This window comes from Prionailurus viverrinus, chromosome C1, assembly GCF_022837055.1.
Source record: "Prionailurus viverrinus isolate Anna chromosome C1, UM_Priviv_1.0, whole genome shotgun sequence".
Lineage (NCBI taxonomy): Eukaryota > Metazoa > Chordata > Mammalia > Carnivora > Felidae > Prionailurus > Prionailurus viverrinus.
In genome coordinates, this window is record NC_062568.1 from 27,247,244 (window position 1) to 27,260,678 (window position 13,435).

Below are 13,435 nucleotides of genomic sequence, written 5' to 3' on the forward strand. Positions count from 1 at the left end.
TTTCAGAAACTTAAATTTGGATTTGCATTATACTTTTGAGGATTATTGAAGGTGATTTAAAGGTACCAGTTAAACATTTAATTTAGTTATTCACTAGTTTTGATAGACATAATTTTTCCATATTCGTAGTGAGCATTTTTTTCCTGACATTTCTAGTGAGATCTAAAACATTTCTATGACTACCCTTTACCTTCCCCCACTCTCTCTCTACTTCTCCCTATCCTAGATAGTTACTTCTTCTAGAAGCAACTACAACCATAGGTAAATTTTGCCTTTTCTATAACTTCCTATTAGTTGATTGTGCATATGTACTCTTTTATCCTTGACTTCTTGCACCCAGCATGATGTTTTTAGACACATGCATGTTATTGCTTGCATTAGTAGTTTGTTTCTTTTTACTGTGGAGTAATATTCAATTTTACAAGCAGTGTGTACCATAGATTGTTTATCTAGTTTCCTATTAATGGACACCTGGGCTATTTCCAGTTTGGGACCATTTTGAAGAAAACTGCTATGAATATGTTTGTACAGGTCTTTTTGTGGACAGATGTTTCATTTCTCTTGGATAAATGCAATCTGACTCGATTGCTAGGTCAGAGGTAGATGTTATATCCTCTTTTAAAAACTTTGTATTGAGGGATGCCTAGGTGGCGCAGTCGGTTAAGCCTCCAAATTTTGGTTTTGGCTCAGTACATGATCTCACAGTTCGTGAGTTTGAGTCCCGCGTCAGGCTCTGAGTGGCAGTGGGGAGCCTGCTTGGGATTCTGTCTCCCTCTATCTTCTGCCTCATTCTCTCTTTCTCTCTCTCTCTCTCTCTCTCTCAAAAATAAATAAACACTTAAATAGAAGTAAAAACAGTATTGAAGAAAAATATACAGAAAAGTACACATATCATAAGTGTACACTTTTACAACTTGACTGCTCTTCTGTAACCAGTACAGAGATGAAAAAAAGAAAAACACAGGTGTGCCAGAAGCCCCCTGCCCCACATCTGCTTCTCTATACCCCTGCCCCTCATGGCTAGCCACTACCTTGACTCTAATTCTGCTCTAAAGTTTTTTGGTTTGCTTGTTTCTTGAAAAATTTTTCTTCTACTTTATTGAGATATAATTTCCATATAATAAACTACACACTAAGGTATACAATTTGGTGTGTTTTCATACACACATGAAACCATCACTGCAATCAAGATAGTAAACATTTCCATCGTCCCCCAAAGTTTCCTCATAACTCTTTGCAAGTCGTATCTCCCTTCCCCTCTGTCTCCAGGCAACCTGTCACTATAGATTAGTTTGCATTCTTAGAATCTTATGTGTAGAATCACTCAGTGTTTCTCTCTCTCTCTCTCTTTCCCCCTCACCTCCCCCTTCTCTCTTTCCCCCTCCCTCCTTCCCTCCCTCCCTCTCCCTGAGCTCTAGCACTTGCCCATGCTCTAGCGCGCGTGCGCTCTCTCTCTCTCTCTCTCTCTCTCTCTTTCTGTGTGTGTGTGTGTGTGTGTGTGTGTGTGTAATCTGGCTTATTTTCAAGTAGAATAATGATTTTTAGATTGTTCCATATTGTTGCTTATTTATCCATTCACCTGTTGATAGATATTTTGACTGCTTCCATTTCTGGCTCTTACTAATAAAGCTGCTATAACATTTGTGTACAAGTCTCTTTTATTTGTATACAAGTCTCTTTTATTTCTCTTGGATAAATACCTGTGAGAGCATGGCTGAGTTATATAGGGTAGGTGTAATTTTAATCCTTCAAGAAACTGACAAACTTAGCCCAAGTTGTACACATCATTTTATATATTCAACAGCACTTGGAATTGTCAGTCTTTTGCCTTCTAGCCACTGTAATGCCAATGTAGTGGTATCTCGTTGTAGTTTTAATTTGCGTTTCCCTGATCCCCTGTAATGTTGAGCAACTTTCCAGGTTCATATTAGCCATTTGGGAAATGACTGCAAGTCTTGCCCATTTAAAAAATTGGGTTATCTTTTTTATTGTTTAGTTGTAGCAAGTCTTTATATTTTCTCAATATAAGTCCCTCATCAGATATATTTGTGAATATTTTCTCTTAGTCTGTGACTTGCCTGTTTATATTTTTAGTGGTGTCTTTCAAAGAGAAGAAGTTTTTATATTGGGCTTTATCAAAATATTTTTACTTTCATGGTTTAGTGTTTTCTATCCTTATACATCTTGACTTACACCAAAGTTGCAAAGGTGTCTTATATTTTCTCCTAAGGGCTTTATAATTTTAGCCTTTACATTTCAGTCTGTGATCCATTTTGAATTGATTTTTGTTAATGGTTTGATAAAGAAGTGGAGGCTTCCCCACCCTCAATATTTATATGTTTGCTCCAGCATCTGTTAAAAAAAGCTTTGTACTTCAGTTTGTCAACTATATCTCAGGAATGGTAGAAAAACAAAACCTTTCCTTTTCAACTTACCTACTTTGACATCCTTGTTGAAAATCATTTGACATTGTAAGAATGAGCCTATTTCTGGGCTGTATTCTGTTACAATGATGGAATTCTCAATTCTTTTGCCATTACTACATTGTCTTGATTACTTAGCCTTAGAGTAAATCTTGAAGGCAGGTAGTTTACCCCAGGTTCTTTTACCAGATTCTTTTGGCTGTTCTGGGTCATTTGCTTTTCCATGTAAATTTTAGAATCAGACATTGGGATATTGGCTATAATTACATAGTGAATACTTAGTTCAATATGGGGACAATTGACGTATAATGACGTTCCATCTTTCAGTCCATTAATAATGGTATATCTGCCCATTTATTTAGGTCTTTAATTTCTCTAAACAGTATTTTTTATTTTTCAGTTGCCATGGAGTATGTTATGTGAACACTGCATGCTGTCCTATTTGTGTCATTTCATACAGCCAAATTGTTATTTACACATGCTTATTTTTATGATATAAATTAAGATTTGGTATGAGATTTTCCATGTGAAAACCTTATCTAATGCATAGATGAAGGGACCATATATTTCGATGTGACAGTGCTAGAAACAGCAGAGATTAAACAGGTATCTTTAGAAACTGTAAAGTATAATTTTACAGCTGTATAGTTATTGGCGTAATTCTTTTGGCTTGTATAGTTGTGAATATTAATATTTAAAGAGGTTTATCTTTGTTAACATAGTCCAATAATTTTAGAATCAAAAGTAAAACAGAATCTTATCAGGTTAATTGGGAAGTAAGTTTTTACAAGAGGATTTTGAGTTTGTAGTTTACCTTCTCCTTTTTTCCCCCTTTCATTAATATTAATGGAAATATGTGACATTTAGAGATGTATAAAGAAGAAAATAAAACTCTGTCCTACCACGCAGAAATGACTACAGTTTAAATTTTTGATATATTTTCTCACCTTTGTGTATGTATGTTATATAGCCATTAAGTATGCACAATTTAGTTTTGCTTCTTTCATTTAAAGTTTTATCACTGGCATTTTCCCATACATTAAATGCTTTAGGAATAATTTACAGCACCTGCATTATAATCCAGAATGGACATAAAACACACCCCAGTTTACTCAGGTTTGGTTTTTTTTTTCTTGTAGGATATTTAGTTGCCCTCCCCCCCCCCCATTTTTTCCCTGTTTTTTTTTCCTTAATATTTGTCTTTAAGCATACTTGTTCACAACTTTTTTTTATCCATCTTTGAATTTCATTTTAAAATAAATTTGTTTTTTTTATCACTTCTAGGACTTTGGTTAAGATCAAGTGTGGTGTCTGTTCTTATCTGTTTAATATCCAATGCATCCTTTGTCCCAGGATAATATAGTAAGTAGATTTTTGGAGCAGGGAGATGGAATAGGAGCTTGCTCCATCTACTCCACACATTGACCTGGTATTGCAGTACCCCAGGAATGATGCACTTCCTCAGGGGAAATATTCAGGTGTCTAAAGTCAACTTAAACTGTGGGGAAATGTATCATCTGGGATTGTGTGCACTGGAATGCTTCTGTCTGTGAGTGTTGGGGTGGGTGGCTTGTGCCTGGGTTCCTGGAGGGGGAGGTGTGTGTGTGTGTATATATATATATATATATATATATATATATATATATATATATATATATGCACGATGGTCATCTTCCACCCTAGAAGCAGCATGAGTAGAAGTATGATTATACCTGTGGTGGAAGTGGAAATAAATAAATAAATAAATTAATTAATTAATTTTTAATTTTGAAGAATTTTATTTTTTAACTTCAAGTAATCTACAGAGTGGAGCTCGAACTCACCACCCTAAGATCAAGAGCCACGTGCTCTTCCAACTGAGCCAGCCACGTGCCCCTAAAACATTTTAAATAAAAGTGTAAAACATGATAGACATCTGCATATACTCATCAACTGTAATCAGTTTTTATTTTCTTCAAATAACTTATTTGAAGAGATACAATGGGTACAGCAGAAATCTTCTCCTAGATAACAATTTGTGTTGTTCTGCTTCATGTTTTAGTGCATTTAGTACACATGTATCCATAAAATTTTGTTTATTGCTGTTCTGTGCTTTTGAATTACATACAAGCCATAAACTATATTTGCCTCCTAAAATTTTCATTTTTTTTTCAACTAGATGGTTTTACAATATTCAGGCTGATTCTTCTAGATCTGGTTCATATTTTTCTCAGAATGAGCCAGTTTTTCCATTCACCTTTTGAATGCTGTGGTGAATTTTTTTGTACATTTTTCCTGACATTTGTCTCTTAAGTACTTGGACACTTAGAGGTATTATTGCAGGATCTTTAGATATGTAATCTCCAAATGGCTCTCTGAAGTGATGAGGAATGTATGTACCTACCAAAAATGTTCCTCTTGTTCCACATCCTCCCCAACTTCTGGTCTGGGTATTTTTTTTTAGTTTGTTTCTGGAAATATAGTTATTAGGATAAGGAGTATGAGGTTCTGCAGTATATTCAATGAAATTTTTCATCCATGGAAGTTGTGTTCTTTCAAAGGTCTGTTAAAGAAATTTTTTCTGATCACAGACCAAAGCTTTTTTTTTTTTTTTCAACGTTTATTTATTTTTTTTGGGACAGAGAGAGACAGAGCATGAACGGGGGAGGGGCAGAGAGAGAGGGAGACACAGAATCGGAAACAGGCTCCAGGCTCTGAGCCATCAGCCCAGAGCCTGATGCGGGGCTCGAACTCACGGACCGCGAGATCGTGACCTGGCTGAAGTCGGACGCTTAACCGACTGCGCCACCCAGGCGCCCCCAGACCAAAGCTTTTAAAGAGTTTTGAATAACGGCATTGTTGCTTATGTTTATTTACAGTGGTATAAAAGTGTTTTCTCTAAAGATACATTAGCTGTCCTAGCTATAAACCTGTTTCATCCTGGAGAATTGACTAAAATACACTAACTCCTATGTTATGACATCTGTATAGATAATTTGGATGATTATTTGGCTAACAACCCCTGACTGATTTTACTTCCAGTACGTTTTTTGGGGAAACATATTTAATTTTTTGTAATCATGTATAGTAGAGTAAAAATACAGTTATCAGCTAGTTGGTGAATGGTTATAACAAAAGAGTAGAGATTATTTATTCTGAAAATGCTGAATGTATCCTTACAAAATTTGTCTTTAAACTCCCCCACCACGTGCTTGTGTGTGTGTGTAATATAAAAACATTTCAAATTTAAAATATTGTACCATGTAGTAGGTGCATTCATTTTAAAAGTAAAAAGTATAAACGGTATAAAAGTTCTGTTTTGTTGTTGGAGATTTTAATAAAATTGCCTGAGGGGAGGGACCCTATTTTACTCTTTATATAGCTGTATTCCCTGTAACTTACCAGTACTGTGCCCAACTTCATGGTAGTATTTCATTACACATTTATTGAATGAACAGTATTATTTCTTGTCAAAGAGTACTAATCTGAAGTGAAACATTACTATTTTTTTGTACAAATAGCAGAGTTAATTCTATTTGAACCTAGAATTGTCAATATTCTCAAATAGTAATTTAAACTTTGTTCTTTCTTGTCTTCTGAGAGAGAAGCATGCAGGTAACAGTTGTCCTAAATTGGTATGTTTTATTATAGAGGAACCCAACTCTGGTTGTATTTTTAACCGAAAAGGAAAGCTAACCTATGAATTCACTTGGAATGCCTCATTTGTTTTGTTTCCTAAATTCCACATACTAGTGAGATCTTATGGTATTTGACTTTCTCTGACTGACTTATTTCACATAGCAAAATACTCTCTAGCTCTGTCCATGTTGCCATTTATCCAAATGGCAATATTTTGTTCTTTTTTATGGCTGAATAATATTCCATTGTATGTTTATACTATATCTTCCTTATCCATTCAACAGTCAGTAGTCATTTAGGTTGCTTCCATAGTTTGGCTATTGTAAATGACACTATAATAAATATAGGGGTGCATGTATGCAATGTTTTTGTATTTGGGGGATAAATACCCAATCGTGCAATTACTGGATTTACATTCCCATCAACAGTGCAAGAGGGTTCCTTTTTCTCCATGTCCTTGCCAGACAGTTGTTTCTTATGTTTTTGAATTTAGCCATTCAGACAGGTGTGAGGTGATACCTCATTGTAGTTTTCTTCTGCATTTCCCTGATGATGAGTGATGTTGAGCATCCTTTCATGTGTCCTTTGGCCATCTGGATGTCATCTGGAGAAATGTCTGTTCGTGTCTTCTGCCCATTTTTTAATTGGATTATTGTGTGTGTGTGTGTGTGTGTGTGTGTGTGTGTGTGTGTGTGTGTGTGTTAAGTTGTATCAGTTCCTTATACATTTTGGATAGTAGCCCTTTATCAGATGTGTCATTTTTAGATACCTTCTCCCATTCGTAGGTTGCCATTTAGTTTGGTTGATTGTTTCTGTCAACGGTGCAGTAACTTCACATTTTGAGATAGTCCCAGTAGTTTATTTTTGCCTTTATTTCCCTTGCCTCAGGAGACATATCTAGAAAGATGTTGCTGTGACTGACATCAGAAAAATTCCTGCCTGTGCTCTGTTTTCAGGTTTCAGGTCTCCTATTTAGGTCTTTAATCCATTTTGAGTTTATTTTTGTGCATGGTGTAAGAAAGTGGTCCAGTTTCATTCTTTTGCATGTAGCCGTTCAGTTTTCCCAACACCATTTGTTGAAGAGATGTTCTTTTTCCCAATGGATATTCTTCCTGTTTTGTCGAAGATTAATTGACTGTATAGTTGTGGGTTTATTTCTGGGTTTTCTGTTCTATTCCATTGACCTGTATGTCTATTTTTATGCCAGTACTGTTTTAATTAGTACTGCTTTGTAATGTAACTTGAAGTCTGGAATTGTGATACTTCTGGTTTTGTTTTTCTTTTTCAAGATTGCTTTAGCTGTTTGGGGTCTTTTGTGATTCCATACAGATTTTAGGATTGTTCTATTTTTGTGAAAAATGCTGTTGGTATTTTGATAGAGATTGAATTATATCTGTAGATTTGCTTTGGGTAGTATAGACATTTTAACAACATTTGTTCTCCTAACCTATGAGCATGAAATGTCTTTCCATTTCTTAGTGTTGTCTTCATTTCCGTCATGTGTTTTATAATTTTCAGATTTCAGGTCTTTTACTTCTTTGGTTACGTTTATTTGTAAATATTTTATCATTTTTGGTGCAATTGTGAATGGGATTATTTTCTTAATTTTACTTTTTGCTGCCTCATTATTAGTGTATAGGAATGCCACAGATTTCTGTATATTGATTTTGTATCCTGCAAGTTACTGAATTCATTTATCAGTTGTAAATAGTTTTTGGGTGGAGTCATCAGAGTTTTCTTTTTTTTTAATTTTTTTTTAATGTTTATTTATTTTTGAGACAGAGACAGAGCATGAGTGGGGGAGAGGTAGAGAGAGAGAGAGGGAGACACAGAATCCGAAGCAGGTTCCAGGCTCTGCGCCAACGGCGCAGAGCCTGACGTGGGGCTCGAACTCACAAGCTGTGAGACCATGACCTGAGCCGAAGTCGGACACCCAACCAACTGAGCCACCCAGACGCCCCATCAGAGTTTTATATATTTATATATATAAAATCATATCATCTGTAAATAGTAAGAGAAGTTTTAATTCTTCCTTACCAGTTTGGATGCCTTTGATTTCTTTATTGTGGGTTTTACTTTTATGTTGTCTAATTGCTACAGCTAGAACTTCCAGTTCTATGTTGAATAAAAGTTGTTGTTGTTGTTGTTTTCCAATGTTTATTTTTGAGAGACAGAGACGGTATGAGTAGGGGAAGGTCAGAGAGAGAAGGAGACACAGAATCCGAAGCAGGATCCAGGCTCTGAGCTGTCAGCACAGAGCCCGGTGCGGGGCTCGAACTCACGAACCATGAGATCATGACCTGAGCCAAGGTCGGACACTTAGCCAACTGAGCCACCCAGGCACCCCTTCTTGTTTCTGACTTAAGGGGAAGAGCTCTCAGTTTTTCACCATTGAGTATGATGTTTGCTATGGGTTTTTCAATTAAGGCCTTTATTATGTTTAGGTATGTTCCTTCTAGACCTACTTTGCAGGTTTTGTTTTGTTTTGTTTTGTTTTTTGTAATCATGAATGGATGTTGTACTTTGTCAAATGCTTTTTCTACATCTGTTGAAATGATCATAAGGTTTTTACCTTTTTTTTGTTGATGTGATGTGTCACAATGATTGTTTTGCGAATATTGAACCACCCTTGCATCCTGGGAATAAGTCCTACTTGATCGTGGAAAGTAGTTTTTTTAACATATTGTTTGATTTGGTTTGCTAATGTTTTGTTGAGGATTTTTGCATCTTTATTCATGAGAGTTATTGGCTCATAGTTCTCTTTTTTTGTGATATCTTTATCTGCTTTTGGTATCAGGGTGATACTGCCTTCATAGAATGAATTTTGAAGCTTTCCTTCCTCTTCTATTTTTTTAAATAGTTTGAACAGAATTGGTATTAATTCTTCTTTAAATGTTTGTTAGAATTTGCCTGTGAAGGTGCTTATATTTGTTGGGAGTTCTTGGATTGGATTACTGGATGAATTTCATTGCTAGAATTGGTCTGTTAAAATTTTCTATTTCTTCCTGCTTTAATTTTGGTAGGTTGTATATTTCTAGGAATTTATCCATTTATTCTAAGTTGTCCAATTTATTGACATACAGATTTTCATAATATTCTCTTACAATTGTTTGCATTTCTGTTGTGTTATTTCTTCTCTTAGTGATTTTGCTTATTTGGGTCCTCTCATTAACTCTTTTTTTTTTTTTTTTCTTTCTTTCTTCATTTTTTTTTTTTTTTTATGAGTCTAGCTAGAGGTTTATCAATTTTGTTGATCTTTTCAAAGAACCAGCTCCTGGTTTCATTGATCTGTTCTAGTTCTTCAGTTTCTGTATCATTTATTTTTGCTCTAATCTTTATTATTTCCTTTCTTTTGCTGGTTTTGGGTTTTATTGTTCTTTTTCTAGCTCCTTTAGGTGTAGGGTTGTTTATTTGAGATTTTTCTTACTTCTTGAGATAGGCCTGTATTGCTATAACTTCCTCCATAGAACCACTTTTGCTGCATCCCAAAGAGTTTGGACCATTGTGTTTTCATTTTCACTTGTTTCCATGTAATTTGTGTTTCTTATTTGATTTCTGGGTTGACCCATTCTTGCTTAGTAGCATGTTATTTAATCCCCATGTATTTGTGCTCTTTCCAGATTTTTCTTGTAGTTGATTTCTGGTTTCATAGTGTGTGCTCAGAAAAGATGCATGGTATGACTGCAACTTTTAAAAATTTGTTGTGACTTGTTTTGTGGCCTAGTATGTTATCTCTTCTGGAGAATGTTCTATGTGTGCTTGAAACAAATGTGTATTCTACTGTTTTAGGATGGGATGTTCTGAATATGTCTATTAAGTCTATCTAGTCCACTGTTCCCTTGTTGATTTTCTATTTGGATGATCTGTCCATTAATGTAAGTCGGGTTTTAAAGTCCCCTACTATTATTTTATTAGAGTTAATTATTATTTACTGTTTTATGTATTTGTGTGCTTCTATGTTGGGTGCATAAATATTTACAGTTATATGCTGTTGATGGATTGTCTCCTTTAATTTTATGTAGTGTCCTTATTTGACTCTTGTTACAGTCTTTGTTTTAAATTCTGTTTTGTTTGATATAAGTATTGCCACTCTGGCTTTCTTTTGACATCCATTTACCTGATAAATGTTTCCCCATCCTCTCACTTTCAAAATGCATGTGTCTTTCGGTCTAAAATGAGTCTCTTATAGGCAGCATATAATTGGGTCTTGTTTTTTATCTACTCTATCACCCTATGTCTTTTGATTGAAGCATTCAGTCCAGTTACATTCAAGATAGTTACTTATAGATATATTTTTATTGCCATTTGTTACTTGTTTTGTGGTTGTTTCTATAGAGTTTCTCTGATCCTTCTCTTGCTCTGTTTCATGGTATGTTGGCTTTCTTTAGTGATATATTTTGATCCTCTTCTCTTTATTCTTTGCATATCTGTCACTGATTTTTAATTTGTGGTTACCATTAGGTTTATATATAACATCTTATGGATATAGTAGTCCATATAAAGTTGATAGTCACTTGAGTTTGAACCCATTCTTTAGTCCTCTCCCCCTCATGTTTTAGGTATATGGTGTTATACTTTATATCCTTTTATTTTGTGAATCCCTTGACTGATTTTTACAGAAATACTTATTTTTACTGCTTTTGTGTTTTTTTGTTTTGTTTTGTTTTCATACTTTCACTTATGGTCTTTCCTTTATACACAAAGAATCCCTTTTAATATTTCTTGTAGGGTGGTTTAGTGGTCGTGAACTCCTTTAGTTTTTGTTTGTGTGGAAAACTCTTTATCTCTCCCATTCTGAATGGTAGCCTTGCTGGATAGAGTATTCTTGGCTGCAGCTTTTTTCCCTTTCAACACTTTGAATATATCATGCTACTTCCTTCTGACTTGCAAAGTTTCTGCTGAAAAATCTGCTTATAGCCTTATGGGATTCCCCTTTTATGTAATTGTCTGCTTTTCTCTTGCTGCTTTTTTTAAAGTTTTTTTTTTTTTATTTACTTACTGATTTATTTATTTAGTCTCTACTGTCAGTGTGGGGCTCAAACTCATGACCCCCGAGGTCAAGAGTCACATGCTCTTCTGACTGAGCCAGCCAGGCACCCCTCTCTTGCTGCTTTTAAAGTTTTTTTGTCACTACTTTTTGCCATTTTAATTACTGTGTGTTTTGGTGTGAATCTCCTTGGGTTGAATTTGGGTGGGGGGGGGGGGTTCTTGGGCCTCCTGGATCTGAATATCTGTTTCCTTCCCCAGGTTAGGGAAGTTTTCAGCCATTACTTTTTTGATAAGTTTTCTACCCCCTTTTCTCTCTTCTTCTTGTAAGAGCGCTATAATATGAATGTTATTACACTTGATGGAGGCACTGAGTTTCCTAAGGCTATTTAGAGTATAAAGTCAGTAATTAAAAAATAAAACTTCAGGGGTGCCAGAGTAGCTTAGTTAAGCATTGGACTCTTGATTTTGGCTCAGGTCATGATCTCGTGGTCATGGGATTGAGCCCAGCATTGGGTTCTGCGCTGGGCATGGAGCCTGCTTGGGATTTTCTCTATCCTTCTCTCTCTGCCCTTCCTCCACGCATGCAGGCCCTGTCTCTCTCTCAAAATAAGTAAATACATTTTAAAAATTAGAACCAAAATTGGTTGGGAGGTGTTGGGTGAGACTTTTGGATTTGCTAGTCCATCTTTTCTTTTGCATATTAAGAAAATAAGACCTAAGGATTTAAATGATTTAGCCTGAAGTTGTAGTTAGTTAAGTGGCAGAATAAGAATTTCCAGTCTCTCCTGAGTCCTTATTTAGTCTTAGATGACTTAGGCTAGGAATATCTTGCCGACTTTCTTTAAATAGACCCTTTCACTAGTATAAGATAATGAAGGTTTTCTCCTTACTAATTCAGACTTAGGTCATAAAAATGAAATATTTACCTACTTGAGTTTTCTTGTTAACCAGAATTTGTGTTAAAAATTTTAAAGGATGTTTTAGCATTTGCTGTTTGACACCTTTGCAAATTCTTAATGAAAATTTCAGTAACTCTTTGCCCTATCTTTTCACCCAAAGCAATTCTTGGCCATTAAATATTACCCATTTCCATTTGTGGCTGGTTAATGTCAGGAATAATGAGCCATCTCTGGTTGGATTTGTGACTCCCGCCAGAATAAAATACTGATATGCAAAGATGGAAGAAGAACTACTACTATATGTGGGATTTACTAGCAAAGTGATTTCTCCCCAATCTTGAGTTTTTATTTAGAGTTCTGGCTAATTCTAAAAATCTATTTTACCAGTTATATGAATTCAGTGTTCTGGCTAATTCTAAAAATCTATTTTAGTGATTTGTGAAATTTAGGAATTGGGAGTAGCTTCTTTCAGGGATATGGAGAGAAAAATATTGATGGGACAGAATGAGAAGAGAGAATCTAAAGAAATGGAGATACAGGGGCGCCTGGGTATCTCAGTTGGCTGATTGTCCAACTTTAATTTTAGCTCAGGTCATGATCCCAGGTTTGTGGGATCAAATCCCACATCAGGCTCCATGCTGAGCATGGAACCTGCTTAGGATTCTCCCTCTGCCCCTCTCTCCCACTTGTGTGTGTGCGTGCACTCTCTTTATAAAGAGGAAGAAAAAAAAAAGAAAGAAATGGAGATTTAAAGCAGGTTGCAGAATAGGAGTACAGAATTTTGGAATGAAACCTTGGGAAGGAGAGAAATAGAGATGAAGTTGAGAGAAGAGATACAGTGTGATAAATGTACTGACAAATTTCTTTAAACTTTGAATTTGATTATATTCTTTGTTTATAAAATTAATTTCAATTAGGTTTCTGTCATGTGCAGGAACCCTTACTATTACTCGTTTGTTACTTGTTAAGAGGGTCATTTTTTTAAAAAAGTTTTATTTATTTATTTTGAGAGAAAGAATCTTAAGCAGGCTCTGCACTGTCAGTGCAGAACCAGACAGAGGGCTCGATCTCACGAACCTGTGGGATCGTGTCCTGAGCCAAAATCAAGAGTCGGACACTTAACCTACTAAGCCACCCAGGTGCCCCAGGAGAGTCATATTATTAATACAGCTATTGAATCAAATCATATCCCTAGAAACAGCCTTATAGAAATATTATAAAAATATTTTGTGAAAACTAAAGTGCATTGCAGAATTTTCTTCAGTTTTGTTTTTTTTTTAAACCGTTCTTCTGTTGATAGCGAAATTAATTTTAAATTAAGTGTTGGTTCCAGGACACCTGGGTGACTCAGTTGGTTAAGTGTCTGACTCTTGATTTCCACTGAGGTCATGACCTCATGATTTGTGAGATCAAGCCCTGTTTTAGGCTCTGTGCTGATAGTGCAGAACCTGCTTGGGATTCTCTCTCTTCTTTCTCTCTGTCCCTCCCCTTCTCTCGCTTGCATGC

General features: G+C 35.5%; 1 protein-coding gene and 1 non-coding gene across 7 annotated transcripts in view; both read left to right on the forward strand.

The window, feature by feature from the left end:
* The window catches only part of RAPH1 (Ras association (RalGDS/AF-6) and pleckstrin homology domains 1), a 109,011-nt gene that overhangs the window by 9,438 nt on the left and 86,138 nt on the right, over window positions 1–13,435 (forward strand). The window lies entirely within an intron of this gene.
* Window positions 3,697–3,885, forward strand: LOC125174322 (U2 spliceosomal RNA). The gene has a single exon (XR_007155429.1). It is a non-coding gene; the product is annotated as a U2 spliceosomal RNA (small nuclear RNA).